This window comes from Lissotriton helveticus, chromosome 7, assembly GCF_964261635.1.
Source record: "Lissotriton helveticus chromosome 7, aLisHel1.1, whole genome shotgun sequence".
In the NCBI taxonomy this organism is placed as follows: domain Eukaryota; kingdom Metazoa; phylum Chordata; class Amphibia; order Caudata; family Salamandridae; genus Lissotriton; species Lissotriton helveticus.
In genome coordinates this window covers 1,006,750,680-1,006,766,866 of record NC_136068.1, presented here as the reverse complement: position 1 = coordinate 1,006,766,866, position 16,187 = coordinate 1,006,750,680, and the positions used below count along the sequence as shown (strand labels likewise).

Here is a 16,187-nt window from a genome sequence, read left to right as displayed (position 1 = left end):
CTCCCCCAGGCCTCCCCGCCCGGGCACGGGTGCCGCAGCACCCCCGCCCCACTCTGCTGCTGCGCCTTCAGAGGGCCTTTGCCCTTGGAACCCTGGTGCTTGACAACCCCTTTCCGGCCCCCGAAAGGTCGACCGGCTGCTCCAGGATGGTGAACCCTTCCTCCCCCCCACACTCCCCCCCAGACAGCGTGAGAGCAAAATCCTCACCGGCCGCCACCTCCCACTCACCCAGGTCCTCCCACCCGCTGCTCTCGCTGCTCTCATCGTACCCCACTAGCTGGCCCATGCTCCCCGACCCCCTGGCATGTACTGCCAGCGGAGTCTCTTCCGCCCCTCCGGCCCCCCCATCTCCCCGGGAACCGCTTCCTTGGCCTCGATCTTGGCCGGGAGGCTCAGCCGCCTCCCCCCTTTCTTGGGCGCCTCCTGCTGTTTCCTACCCCTCCCCCTTTTAGGCTCGCCTTCCCGAGCCCCAGCGGGCTCATCCATGCACGCTGCGACAACCGCAGCCACCCCCGCCGACGCTGACCGGGGCGTGCGGGTCATCCCGACCCACGCCTGGTCCAGGACACCGGGCTGGAGGAGGTCCGTCCTCCCAGCCCGGCCAAGCACAAGGAGTGCAGCCCTCACCGCCTCCGCATCAGGCATTGCCATACTGATTTCAGGGTTTTCTGACCGTCCGCGAGATGCGTGAGATTTGGCACCCTCAATTCCAACCCGTCCGCGAGATGCGTGGGATTCGGCACCCCCGACCCGTCCGCGAGATGCGTGAGGTTCAGCACCTTCGCACGCCGCACCGGGACACGAAGGGCTACACGCTGTAAATCAGCCTAAATGTCAGCCCACCTATCTAAACACCAGTAAACCTGCCTAAACGTCACTCTGGGGCACCAGAAGCAACGACCAAACCCTCAATCACACTCTGCCTAACTAATTAAAGCTCCGACTGCAGAAAACTAACTTCTTTCCCTGAGGCACCGGGGACAGGAAGAGGAAGTCCTTCCCCCTCCTGTCCCCCTAAATAGCCTCCTAACCCCGCCCACCCCTGACCTAACCCCCTAACTACTTCCTGCCTGTCCTAAGTATCGTGCGAACACCCCGGGGAAAAGACTGGTCTGCCGACCTGCTTTCCCCGGGGGCCGCAACGGCGCTGGTATATTCTTTCTAGAGTACAACTGCTGCTGTGTGCAGCACTTCAATGCTATGCGCGCCCCCATGCTACCATTATTACGATTTTCCTGAATTATTTGTTGTGATGCAAGACAGTTTTTGTTCTTGAGCAGCCTCTGTTCTTTCACCTTTCGGTATGTATGTCTAATTCTCGTCTGGCCGCAGGGGTGGACTGCCCATGAACCTTAGCTTTTACTGAATTAAAGGCTTTAGGGTCGCTCCCCTGCTGGTGTTAAGTAGATGAGAGACACTGTGGGCAGTACAGCAGCAGCCGCCTCTTTCTTATCTGCTCTGGGTTCCAGCCCCGCAGGGAGAGGGAGGAGCGGCTCCTCCTCAGGCATTGAGAGCGAGCCTGGCTCTGAGTCCTGAGGGAGGGACTACGGCAAAAGGGAATGGCATTTCTGTTCCCTTAAGACCGGCTGCCGATGAGTACAGGTGGTGTCTGTTATGTCTGAGCACATGTGCTCGAGCGCTCAGAATGGGATAAATGCTGCGTTGCACTGCGCGTATTTAACGTGCGCACATTGTTGGGCCTGGGCCGCAGTAATGAGGCAGGACACATGGGTTCGTAACTGGCTGCTCACATTTGTGGGCTCTGACACCACATGCACGTGCACAGCTATTTATTGACACAGTTCCGCGCTACGCGGGACAAACCTAAACACTCACGTCAGCGGGGAGAGCTCATCGTCCACCCCCGCGTGTGCTCAGAAGTGATGGGCACCCCCCAACACAGAATATCACAAGGAACGATATAACATTACTCCCCAAACAAAGAATTCAAATACAACAACATTTAACGGTTAACATGACCAGTCAGAGCATATTCGATGTACAGTATTAGATACCAGCATGACATACATCAGTTACATCCAGTGTAACTCTAGCAGTGAAAGTTCTTTAACAGGCTTGAGGGTTCAGGATTGCTTAGCAGTCTATATTTGGTGTGATTCTCACAACACTCACAATTGTCCTCAGCGTCCACAAGAGACTCCAACACCTCTCGTTGAACACCCAAGGGAGGGACAGATTCCGTCACTCCTTCAGTTCACTAGACATCATGACCAGCTTCAGATGAAGTATCCCAGCGACAATCATCAGGATGTGGTTACGCTAATCTGGTTTCAGTGTTAGGAGACCCATGATACTTTTCTAATGCCAATACGTTTCTGGTGAGCATTTCCACTCATCTTTTAACTGCGACTTGCGTGCCTCTAACATGAGTGATACGCCATGGATCTTTCTCAAATGGAAGGTGAAACTTACTGCCAGGATGCCTGTCCTGAACAAGAACTAAGTCCCCTGTCTGAAGCTTCGATGTCTCTGCTTTTCAGTTTCTGCTGACACAATGATTGGCTTGCTTCCTTCTGCACTCCACCTCACTATTGTTGAGGTCTTCAGGATTCCAACTTGGATGATGAGGGATTGAATCACTAATCACTCATCCCATGGACAGGTGCCCATGAGCATGCCCAGTTGTCGTGTGGGGAGTCCGTCTGTAATGTCGTAGAAAAGCATATATAGATTGTTCCACAGAATCACCATTTGCCACGGCTATTCTGATAACCTTATTCAATGTTCACATAAAACGCTACGCTTCACCGTTTGCCTGTGGCCACTTCGGGGTTATCTTCTTGTGTACAATCCCCTGAGATGTGAGGTATGATGCAAATTCTTTCCCTTGTGTCAGGAAGCGAGATCCTAAAGACCGCTTTGCCAGCCAAACGGCAGGAGCCATCTCTTCAGCCAAGAAAGCATGGAGTGCAATACCGCTGACTACTGAGTTGGAAGGCGAGATCTGTCTTGGACCGCGTTAGTGCAAAAGCGGTTTTCCAAGATGGCGGCGACTTAGAGGTCAGCATTCTAGTTGATATGCAGAGGGCGCAAGAGCTGTGTGAACCTCGAGCGCCCGCCACTCTGTGCACTTCACTGAGGAATTTACAGCGCATGGTTGGTCTTCGATACTTGGTCGTCAAGACTGTTTAGTCAGGGTAGTTTAGTAACGTTTGAGTTTTTCTCCGTAGGTGGTTAGGGTTTCCTTTCTACGCGCCGGTTTTCAAAAAGTTCCCAAAGGAGCTTCTGACATCTTCAAGAACACCTACGCTGGAGCAACTTGAAAAAAAGAAAATACTGAGTTCTCCAGAGTGTTTAGTTCACGCAAGAAGCTGAGAGATTCTCAGGCGACAGTTTACATAGTATCTATTTTCGGAAAGAAAAGTATAATTTGAAAAGTAGACTCTAAAGCTACTGTTACTGTTGTACATATATAAATAAATACATTGTGTAGAGAAGTAAGAAGAAAACGTACCTGCTTAAAGAGCCAACAGCAGTCAGACAATCCTTGTAAAATCTGTAATAGAAGAATAGTATTTTGAGTATAGCATCTGAGTAGGATTAATAAATAAAGCAGAGTCTAAAAAACAGAACAGTTAATAAAAGTGTCTCCTTTAACATTCTTAGGGTTCCTGAGCGGATTATTTCTAATAAGAAAGAACAAACCAAACAGATTGAGAACCAATATTTAAGGAAGACCAGAAGAGAGGCAAGAGTCTAGTCTTTGAGGGTATGTTTAGAACACCAGAAGGAGTACATATTAGTAATAGGAAGTAGCAAGGAATTAGGCATTTGTAATTGTTGTTTTATTTTACAGTGCACACTACCATGACTGTGAAGGAAGTCCTAGAGCGGCAGTTGAATAGCTGACACCTTGAAGGCGAGACTGTCTCTTCTCTGTCCCATTCCCTTTCCCCCCCAGAGGTTCCTCCATGCTCTCATCAAGATATATGTAGAGGGTTTGGAGTGGCCTTTGGAGAGGCATTGGGAAAATACGTCGTTCTGCTCCTGTGAAGAATCTGGGAACACTTCAAGTAAGGCTCTGACAGAGTGAAGTGCCCACAACCTTTTACTCACCTGAGAAGAATGGCAGAAGGTCTCGACCTAAAGAACTTGGGTGGGGATTTAGAGGCCATCCAGAAAGAGTTGTTGCCTGTCAGGAAAGAGAATAGAAGTTTAAGACAGGACTTAATGGCTTCTAGGAGAGAAACAACAGACTTAGCGAGTAAGATGGATGGCTATTTCTCAGGTACTAGTTTCACAGCCTTATCTCAGGACTCACAGACTTCTAGTCCCTCTCCTGTTTCTCACCCTAGAATTACCACTCAGGTTGTGCATTCCTTATCTCCACTTATTCCGCTTGCCCTCCAGAACGATTCAGTGGAGACCCCCAAAAGGCCTAAATTTTTCTTACACAATGTTCACTTCACGTGTGAGCCCTCCATTTTCCCTGATGCACAGTCCAGAGTGGCCTTCATCCTATCTTATTTAAGCGGTGACACAGCAGCTTGGTCCTTACCATTAGTCTCTAAGGACTCAACAATCTTGTATGACTTCGAAGAGTTTAAGAAGGAGTTCTTAAGAATTTTTGATCGTGGAAAAGTTGCTCAAGCAACCGACAATGAGCTATTAGCCCTGAAACAAGGAAACAAGGAGCTAGTAGCCTACCTGGCTCAATTGAATAAACTCACAGTGGAAATAGACTGGCCAGAAAACAAGAGGGCAGCGCTATTTTACTGAGGATTGAAGGACGAATTAAAAGATGCTCTGTCATAAATACCCAATAGACCTACAGAATTATCTGCCTTTAATTGATTTGGTCCTGGAATTGGATTATAGGCAAACTGAGAGAAGAGGCGAGAAGAGAAGTGAGTTTTGCTCAAGCGTGCCCAGATTTGATCGAATGAGATCAGAAGGTTCCAAAACAGTAGAAAACAGTCAAACAGCGGAACCCATGCAGATTGGAGTAGTTCATGGACCTCTCTCAAAAGAATAAAAAGAGTAGAGGATGTTAAACAACCTTTGTATGTATTGTGGGGCTAGTGGCCATTTTGTTAAGATGTGTCCGAACAAACTGAAGCATTCATTGAAGATAAACTTGCGGCACCACCAGTAGGAGGGGTTGGACTGGTGGATGTGAGAGAAGACTCAACCCTGCGAAACTCATCAGATAGCAAACACCCTGCAGTCAGCAGCTCCACATTTGACTCTCCCGGTCATATTAAAATTCAGAACAACAGTTAAATCGGACATTCCGGTAATGATTGACTCCGGGGCTACTGGAAATTTTTGTGATCTGAAGTTTGCTTCTAAGATTGGCTTAATGGCAATTCGTAAAAAGAGAGCGAAGCAATGAGGGCAGTAGATGGAACAAATATTTCTTCTGGCCCAATTGTGAGCCATACAGAAAAGGTGGAGCTCGTCCTTCCTGATGGACATCAGGAGTGTTTGCAGTTCAATTTACTTGATGCACCACAGTGCCAACTAATCTTGGGCCTTCCCTGGCTGACAGAGCATAATCCCAAATAGATTGGGAGAAAAGATCTATTAAGAAGAACTCAGATTATTGCAAGGAATCCTGTTTTCATGAGGATCAAGTGAAGGAGTCCAATCTAGCCGCCAGTTTGTGTGACAGCGGAGCTACTGTGTGTATCATTCATATCGAGGAAATTCCTGCAATGTACCAGGATTATCAAGATGTGTTCAGTGAGGTGGAGGCTGAAAAGCTCCCCACACATCGACCCTATGACTGTAAAATCGAACTGGAACCGGGGCGAATTTACAGTGCAGCAGAATTTACGCCTTGACAGAGAAGGAGGATACATTTCTTAAGGAGTATATTCAGACCTATTTGAAGAATGGATTCATCAGACCATCGCAGCCTCCAGTTTCCTCACCATTATTTTTTGTACCCAAGAAAGAAGAAGGCGATTTAAGGATTATCGCGCTCTCAATCGGATTACAATCAAGAACAGATATTCGTCGCATTTAATTTCAGTGCTCTTGGATCAGTTAAAGGGAGCCCAGATCTACACAAAACTGGATCTTAGAGGCGCATATCACTGTGTCCGGATACGAGAGGGCGATGAATGGAAGACCGCATTGTGAAACCTGAATCTGCTAAGTTGCCATGTGCCCCACCATTTTGTGACTACAGTGCCCATTTTCACCTCTGTTTCACTGACCACGTACATGTCGACCTTCACCTCGAGCGGACCTTTTTACTGCACCCATGCTGAAATGTGCCAGGAATGTTGAGATGCCAGATGACCTTGCCCGCAGGTTCCATTCCTGTTCCAACTACGCGGCAAGAGTCAGGTGATGTGCCTAAGGCTTAGACTGCCCCATTCCAGAATCAAGCTCCATGACAAAGGGCAGGTGATCTGTATCTTCATCCCCGCAAGCTATATGGACTTTCTGCGGTCCTTCTCTTTGCGAGGGGAGTGTCCACGTCCTATAAAGGATGTTGCGTGCTCTTTGCAAGTCGAACAGTCTCCCATTACCTACCTCCAGTGGGTCACAGACACTTTTCCATCTCTAGAGATTCCTGTGTGAGATTAATAAACCTGTGTTTCTTCACTCCCAGTGGTGTGGTCTCCCATTTTTTAACGTACTTGGTGGAAGCTGTGGACTTGGGTGTTTCCTGCACCGCTGGGTGGTCTACCTCTAAGAACCACTGGTTCTTATATTGGCGCATCAACGCGGGGCTCCATCAGAGACTCGGTGGTCTCAGCTTGATGACCTGGAGAGGAGGGGAAGATCGGTAACTGAGGAGTGCACCTGTGGAAAGCAGACTTGAGTCTCTACAGCCAACGTCGCCTGTATCTCCTTCCCTCGATGGTGTCTTTGACTACAGTGGCCCCGGTCCTGACTGGAATCCCTTCCTGGTCCTTCTAGTCTGTCTGGAAAATAAGGTGGAGAACCACCCGTTAGCAGAGAAACTCATCGGGTATTCTGTTAGGGTCGCTTCAAGCGACATAAAAATAATTCTTATACTGATTCAGTTACGCATGCATGTGTCTGTTTTTCTGTTTTGCTTGATGGTTTCGGATTCGATCTTTGCAAAGACCGAAGGACAGGTAATGTGTTCCTGATTGGGAACTGTCTGGTTTCTGAGAGAAATATTATTTAAGTACAGTGAACATGCCTGTTTCTAGTAAGTTTTGCAAACTCTGTTGTTGTTGCTCGAACAGTCAGGATGTGTTAGAAGAAAGTCAGCCAGCCCCTCCAGAGGGGACCCCTAATAAAGAGATGTACATCAAATATGGTATTTCTGGTATAATTTATACTAAATTATGGCGGAAATACACAAAAAATAATGCTGAGTTACAGCGGCCCGAATTTGGTTCTTTTGAGGTACCTAAACTTACATATTTGGAAGAGCAGTTGCATAGACGGAAGGTGCGAACGAGTATGTTCGATTCCTTTGGTCTATGGTGAAAAGAAATTAATGAGAGAAAAAGAAGAGCTCAAGCTACAGAGAATAAGACACTCAGAAAAACTGCTCAACAGGAAATGGCGACCCTTAAAGGGCGAGAAATAGAGAGAAATATAGAAGGGTGTGATAGGGAACACCGACTTAATACAACAGGACAGTACCCCTTACTGCCCCCAAAAGACACAGCAATTGATACAGCCGCAGGCAGCACCTGCCCAGAATGCTTCCATTTCGGACGCCTCAACCCCACCGGCACAGGTGGAGGTACCTGACCCAGAGATTGAAACCCTTGCCCCTGTAGTTATTCTCAAAATCGTAAAGAAATGTGACCAAAAGGGACTCCGAACGGAGGTTAGAGATTTAGACAGCAGTTATGATTCCGACCCGGGCGAGTATAAAAGGTCACATTCTCCTAGACTCAGGGACGAGGAAAAGAAAAAAAATAGATCGCATAGCTTACAAACTAATTACCGACTGTGCCTCCCCTTCGGACATCCTCACCACAGCAGAGGGCCAGGTACATTTGACAAGAAAGAGCTATTTTTAGCAAGAATGGCTTACCACCTTATGGCCAAACAGGAGGACCAAAGGGTGGAAGTATCATTTGATTTCAAGAAAATATATGGGCGCTTGCTTTTCTACAGAAAATGACAGAGATGCATTACTAGCAATGATAAAAAATACTCTGCATTCCAATAGTCAGACAGAGGGTATTGTTCAGATGCCAGTCAAAGAGGCTGCCCCCCATCTATGTCCCTCCGCGGGGTACTGGAACAGTCCTGAATAACCCAGACGACCTGAATGCCTGTTCCAGATTAATGTTTAGCTTTGCATATACTCCTTGGACGAAGGCTGAGATGTTACAGTTACGAAAAGATATACCTGACATCAGAAAGAATCCTACAGGATTCTATGAGAGTGTCCAGGAGATACTGAACACTTACACCTTGACCCTAATTGACATCACTTAATTTTTTGGTCTTATATTGCCAGGCGAGCTTTGGAAACCGCTCAGATATGTTAACGATCAGGCAGCTTTCTATGGTACATGGGAAGACCTGGAAACAAGGGAAAAAGATAGAAAACCTGGTGAAAAGCCACATGGAGATATATTAGCACTGCCGAAAAGAACGTTAACCAAACTAAAAACTCTCGCTCCAGAGAGAAAGGTAGATTGGACCCTTCTGAATGCTTGCATACAGAATACTGATGAATCAATCTCTGATTATTTTACTAGACTAGGAAAGGCAAATACCGATTTAGGTGGTCAGGATGTAGCGACCGAAACTGGTCGCCACCTGCTTATTCAGACCTTTGTCAAAGGGCTCTTACCAGCAGTAGGAAATAGGCTTATGACCAGTGAAAGTAGCTGGCCGGCAGCAACGCCCGCCACTATACAGACAATGGCACAATATTACGAGGCTCAGTACAAAAACGCAGAAGAAGAAAAGGAGACTAAAAAGAAGAAATTAAAAGAACAAGTGTTGCTTAGCCAGTTAGACACCCGTAATGGCCCTCGCGACACAAATAATGCCCGTCAGCAAAATGCCAGGTTTACCTCGAAAACACAAAACACTCCAGTACAGAACCAACAAACGTATCGATCTGGTCCCCAGTCTACTGATATTTGTGCCTACTGCAAAAGACCGGGACATTGGAAGAAGGATTGCCCGATATTAGCTGATAACATTGCCACAGGAAAAATGCAACCACGACAGTCCAACACCCCCTCCCGACCCCAATATCAATATAGAGGCAACAGGTTTGATATTAATTCAGAATGTCAGGCTACCCTTCAGGATTATGCCGAAGACGATATTGAGATGAGCCCAGTACATTGGTCAGTCTATGGAGGTCAAGGATGGGGGAAGCAACCAGTGGAGGTACCTGTAGATCAACAGGGACCCTATGTTACAGCATCAGTAGCTGGCACTAAAGGATGTTTCCTCATGGATACAGGTGCATCCCGCAGTACCCGGACCACCCCACTGATTCTGAGGGCTCCTCCATCCGGCAAACTAATTACATCGACTGGGTTCGATGGTAAGCCCTCTGTGAACCCCCTCTCCAAACCTACGCCATTCTCTATCAACGGTGCTGACACTTCTGCAACATTCTTCCTATCATCAGACTGTCCTGAGAATCTCATGGGATTGGATCTGTTAAAACATTACCGTGCCACTATCAGATGTTCCCCCGATAATGTTAGAGTCATTCTGTATGACAATGTTTCCCTGTGCCAACTGTCTGTACAGCTACTCCAACTTCCAGACATTCAGGAAGATTTAGCTAGCATCCCAACCTCTTTATAGGCCACTTCTGATACTGATGTATGTACTATCCAGATGCCACTCATTCACATTACTGTCAGGGAAGGTGCACCCTTGCCTAGATTACCTCAGTATAAAATATCTAAAGAGGGAGAGCTCGCACTACAAAAAATTGTAACAGACCTCATTCAGGCTGGCGTGGTGGAACAGGTTCCTTCCAACGTCTGCAACAGCCCCATTTGCCGGTATTAAAACTATCGGCTACACACCAAAAGGTGTACAGATTTGTGATTGACTTGCGGGCCATTAATAAGATAGTAGTACCACAATTTCCCGTGGTTTCCGACATAACTACTATCCTCACCATGATTCCAACTACAGCTAAAGCCTTTACAGTCATAGATTTGAAAAACGCATTCTTTTCCATCCCCATTCATGAAGACTCACGTTTTCTTTTTGGCTTCACCAAGAACAAATCGTATAGGTTCTGTCGCGCCACTCAGGGCTATACAGAAAGTCCGAGGATTTACAGCAAAGCATTGAAAAAAACAACTTGAACAGATCCATCTCCCAGAGGGAGTGGCTCTTATTCAATATGTAGACGACATTTTGTTAGCAGCAGACACTACCCATTTGGCCTGACAGGCATCATTAATGACCCTAAAATTCCTTGCTGAACATGGCCACAAAGTATCCGAAGACAAATTGCAGTATTGTAGAAAACAGGTGACTTATTTAAGTCACCTGTTGTCTAAGGAGGGACGCACTCTTACACCAGACAGGATTCAGACTATGTTGAACTTCCCTACTCCAACCACCCAAAGAGACGTGACAGCACTAATAGGTCTCACCTCCTTCTGTAGACAGTGGGTCCCAAATTTTTCACTCATTATCAAGCCACTGCTTTCCCTCATGACTAAAGATGTTTCTGATCCTATTCCCTGGACATGACAGCATGCGGAAGCATTCATGACCCTACGACAGGCTCTGTGTTCAGCCTGAGTCTTAGGTACACCTGATTATCAAAAGCCATTTTTTTTATTTTTACACGACGGTCAGGTTGTGCCCTCTCACTTCTCTGTCAAATGCATGGTATACATAAACGACCCTGTGCCTATTTTTCTGCTGTTTTGGATCCAGTCGCCCAAGCTTTGCCTATCTGCCTGCGCGCTGTAGCAGCGGCTGCTGTGGCAGTGCGCCAGACAGAGGGTATAGTTCTAGGGTCCCCATTAACAGTTCTGGTACCTCATGCCGTTGATATTCTGTTGAATAAAACCAAAACCCAACACCTTACTAGTGCCCGACTGTATGGATACGAACTTACCTTGTTAAATGCGCACATAACTATTCAACGCTGTACCACTCTGAATCCGGCTACACTCTTACCCCTACCTGACACCGACCCCCTCACTCAGCCACCCCATCATGATTGCGTATTTCGAACAGAAGCAGAAACCAAGGGAAGGGTGGACCTTAAAGACACAGCCTTACCAGATGCAGAAGGCCACCTGTGGGTAGACGGTTTTTGCCTGAAACTCCCGAATGGCACCACATCTGCAGCCTATTCTGTCACAACGGCACGTACAGTCGTTGAGACTGCCCGAATATTACAGAAATCAGCCCAAGCGGCAGAGATAACAGCACTTACGCGCACTTGCATCCTCAGTACAGGCATGACTGTAAACATCTACACCGACAGTCAGTATGCGCTTTGGGGTAGTACACAATTTTGCACTACTGTGGAAAGAAAGAGGGTTTCTCACTTCTCATGGGATGCCTATACAACATGGTGAATTGGTTAATGCCCTTTTGGAAGCCATCACTCTCCCTGCTAAGTTAGCGGTGATCAAATGCGCGGCACACAAGAAAGTTATTGACAAATTAGGACAGGGGAACGCTCTGGCCGACAGCACGGCCAGGAACATCGCCTTAGGAATAATACCTGCACCAATGTACGTCCTAAAATCACAAGCTGAGAAATGGCACAATGCCAGACAACGGATAATTGACATACAAGAATCCGTAGCCATAGAAGAAAAAGAACAGTGGAACACTGATGGTATGTTAGATGAGGAGGGATGTTGGAGATCTCAGGATACTCTTAGGTGGAAACTAACAACAGCATATGTTATTCCCTTACTTACAATGACACACTTACCTGCACACATTGGGTCCCAAGCCATGTATACTATGCTCAAGGAAGTATGGGATCATCCCAAATTGGCCGAGCGATTTGTAAAGCACCGTTCTGACCTGTCTATGATACAACGTGGGAAAGGGAACTAAGGTTCCGACGGCAGGATTTGCACTGCCCTCTCCCCCTTTCGAAGTCCTCCAGATGGTTTATATCCAAATGAACAGAGTTAATAGCTACAAGTATGTCTTGGTGGTGGTCTGTGTATTCAGTAAATAGGTGGAAGCATACCCCACCACGGATAATACTGCTATTACTACAGCTAAAGTACTCATGAAGGAATTCTTTCCCCGGTATGGCTTTTGTAGATTGATGCAAAGTGATCGAGGATCACATTTCATCGGCCAGACAGTCAAACATATCTTAGAAGGATTGGGAGTCAAGCAAAAATTCCACGCTGCATTTTACCCCCAGGCAGCAGGATTAGTAGAACGCTATAATGGGATTCTAAAGGAGAAACTAGCTAAGATAACAACTGACACAGGATTGAATTGGGTGAACGCTCTACCTCTAGCTCTGCTGTCTATACGATCAGTCCCACATTCTAAGTCACACCTTAAGCCCTATGAGACCGTTTTTGGTAGACCTATGAACATTTGGAATGCCCCATCTCCAAAATCCCTGACTGACCTTCCCCAGGAAGTGTTGACTGATTATCTGTACGAACTCACTAAAACAATGTCTTTACTCCATGAACAGGTCCGGGCCTCCTTCACAGACAGATCTCAGGGTCCTGGCCATGATATCAAATCCGGAGACTTCGTTTTGGTGAAGAACTTTGAACGCACCCAGTCTCTGCAGCCTCGCTGGAAGGGTCCCTTGCAGGTGCTGTTGGTGACCAGAACGGCCTTGGGAGTAGAGGGAAAGAAATCCTGGGTTCATGCCTCCCACTGCAGAAAAGTGGATCCCATAACTGAAGACAACTTGAAAGTACACAAAGATGTTCTGACCCATAACAAACCAATAGACTGTGACTCGGATTCTGAACCTGAACTAGAACTTTGTGACGAAGGAACAGACAGATAGTACCTCTGATCCAAGGCTAAGCTGAAGAACAAGCCCAGCTCGAAGGGCCGTTAGTACTCGATTGTCCATTGCTGCAGGACGGTAGTAAAATCTGACTGAGGGTCCTGTGTACCCCTAGTAGTGGGTTACTGGGGCAGACATTGGTCAGTGAAGCACCCAACAACTATCGGCGGCTATTAGGGACATTGCAGTACTCTCTGGACACTTGTAGAGCTATTATGGCTGGAGGTTATGATGATGTGGGACCAATCTCCTCAAAACCCACATATGTCACGATCCTCCCTATTCATGAGTACCAAAGACTACGCACCACCTTGAAAAATGATTACCAACAAGTGCCATCATCCAGGTCTGCCAATGTTCCCCATGATGAGGAAAACAGTCAACGACATGGGAACGGTATGGATCCAGAGGTCGCATACACCTGTGGTACTGCCACCACGCTGAAGAAAGCTAGAATGAGAGTTTACAGTACCAAGACAATAGTACTGTTTGTCCTGACTAAGCTTGCTGTTCTGTTCAGTGTAGTGTTCTGGATTATTGAAGAAACAGCTCCAGCCCATCATACTGTCCTGCCTCACACCCCACAACCATCTGAAATCCCTGAACATTCACATGCTCCGTGGCCTGATTCTCACTTTAACAGACATTCTGAATTCAGTAAAAATACTTTCATCCAAATGCTGCACCAGTTTAATCAAGTTTCAGGTGCAACTGATTGCTATGTTTGTGGACTTCTACATCATGCAACTCAACACACCGTCCAGTTCTTAGTGTTCCCTGCCTCATTTGCTTATACATGTGCTCTAATGAACAATTTGATAAACGTCTTTCCGTCCCGTGGCGACGCTGGCAACCTTACCACATTCCAGCCCTTTCTTGGGACATTCCATGCCCACAACAATACCATCTGTAATGCCTCTGACTCCGCACCAAAGCGTACTATCATGTCCACCCATATGCAAGGTACATGGGGTTACTCTTTCGTTACCATTCATGTTAAAATAGTTGCCATTTCTGTTACATCACATCCTGGTACATTATGTCTACAAGGTCAAGGGAAAATACCCGTAGGAGTCAGTCTATGCAATACTGCAATGACTTATGACAAGTTCTCCCCATATCTCCGCCTTCCTACAGGATTGCATTTTGTGTGTGGAAACAAAGCTTACACGTGGTTACCCCCTGGAGTGGTACATGCTACATTGCTTTCCTCCTACCACCCACTTTCAACCGAGACAATATGTATCACCGCCAAAAAAGACAATTGCCAGATGTGGACCAGACAGACACCACAGGCCAACAGTTCTATGATGATATAAAAGGACTGTTACTGTACTGGGGTCCAATGTCCAACAGCCTCCAGATCAGAAGATTAACCAGAGTACTGGAAGCAACACTTAATGCAGGAATACTGACCAACTACTCTGCCGAACTTGATACCACCCACATGGTTGCCCTCCAAAATCGTATGGTGCTGGACGTCATCTTAGCGAATAGGGGAGGAGCCTGCTGCATCATCGACGCAAGCTGTTTTGTGTATATTCCTGATTCGTCACCTTCAGTATATGATGCTATCTCCAAGCTTCACCGAATTGCCTCCGAAATCCATCAAGAAACTGGAACTCCCTGGTCTTGGAGCTCTGGATTCTGGCAACAGCTCCTCTCCTGGGGTTGGAAAATGATACGCTCTTACTGATTCCGCTAGCCCTTCTGTTCTTCTGCTGTCTGTGCATCCATTGCGGTCCCGCACTCTGTTCTATCTGTGCTCTTGGATGTACATCACCTACCACGCTTCAACACACCAAAGAAAGTAAAATACGGTATCAACAAGCTGTAGACGAACTTATGCGGATCGACAATGACTGAGATGTTGCCCATGGCAAAAGGAGGAACTGTGAAACTTGAATCTGCTAAGTTGCCATGTGCCCCACCATTTTGTGACTACAGTGTACATTTTCACCTCTGTTTCACTGACCACGTACATGTCGACCTGCACCTCGAGCTGACCTTTTTACCGCACCCATGATGAAATGTGCCAGGAATGTTGAGATGACAGATGACCTCGCCCGCGGGTTCCATTCCTGTTCCAACTACGTGGCAAGAGGCAGGTGATATGCCTCAGGCTTAGACTGCCCCATTCCAGCATCAAGCTCCGTGACAAAGGGCAGGTGATCTGTATCTCCATTCCCGCAAGCTATATGGACTTTCTGTGTTCCTTCTCTTTGCGAGGGGAGTGTCCACGTCCTATAAAGGATGTTGCGTGCTCCTTGCAAGTCGAACAGTCTCCCATTACCTACCTCCAGTGGGTCACAGACACTTTTCCCTCTCTAGAGATTCCTGTGTGAGATTAATAAACCTGTGTTTCATCACTCCCAGTGGTGTGGTCTCCCATTTTTTAACGTACTTGGAGGAAGCTGTGGACTTGGGTGTTTCCTGCACCGCTGGGTGGTCTACCTCTAACACTCCCTGGTTCTTCAGCATTCAGGACCAAGTTTGGCCTCTATGAATACCAGGTTATGCCTTACGGTCTTTGTAATGCCCCTACAGCCTTCCAGTACTTCAACAACATTTTGAATCAATATATTGATAAGTGTGCTATTATCTATATTGATGATATTTTGATCTATTCTGCGTCGGAGGAGGAACATCCAGAACATGTCAGAGGAGTCTTAGAAAATCTGCGGGAGAATAACTTCTATGTTAAGCTCGAAAAGTGTGCTTTCAACGTCCGTTCTGTAGATTTCCTGTTTTGTTCTCGCTCCGGAAGGAATAACCATGAATGAGCACAAAATTAAAGCAGTTTTGGATTGGCCATCTCCTACAAGTGTAAAAGAGATACAGCGATTTATTGGATTTGCAAATTTCTACAGGAGATTCATCCAGGATTTTTCCCAAAAAGTAATTCCAACTACGCGACTGTTAAGGAAAGGAATTCAATTTGTTTGGTCCAAGGAATCAGAAGTAGCTTTCCAGTCCTTGAAGAGAAGCTTTACTTCAGCTCCGATTCTACTTCACGCGGACCCAACCGAGCCTTTCTATTTGGAGACTGATGCCTCGGATCAAGCTATCGGAGGAGTTTTATCCCAGAGACATAAAGAAACCGGCCAATTACACCCAGTTGCCTATCACTCTCGAAAACTTCTTCCAGGGGAAGTAAATTGTACGATCACCGAAAAAGAACTTCTAGCTATAAAATATACCTATAAAAAGTGGAGGCATCATCTTATGGGAGCCAGACATACTGTGACAGACTTTA

At 46.7% G+C, this 16,187-nt stretch overlaps 1 pseudogene; it reads left to right on the top strand.

Annotated features, from left to right (window-relative positions):
- The first annotated feature begins 13,146 nt into the window (after positions 1-13,146).
- Positions 13,147-14,797, top strand: LOC144769366 (uncharacterized; annotated as a pseudogene).
- Positions 14,798-16,187: the final 1,390 nt, after the last annotated feature.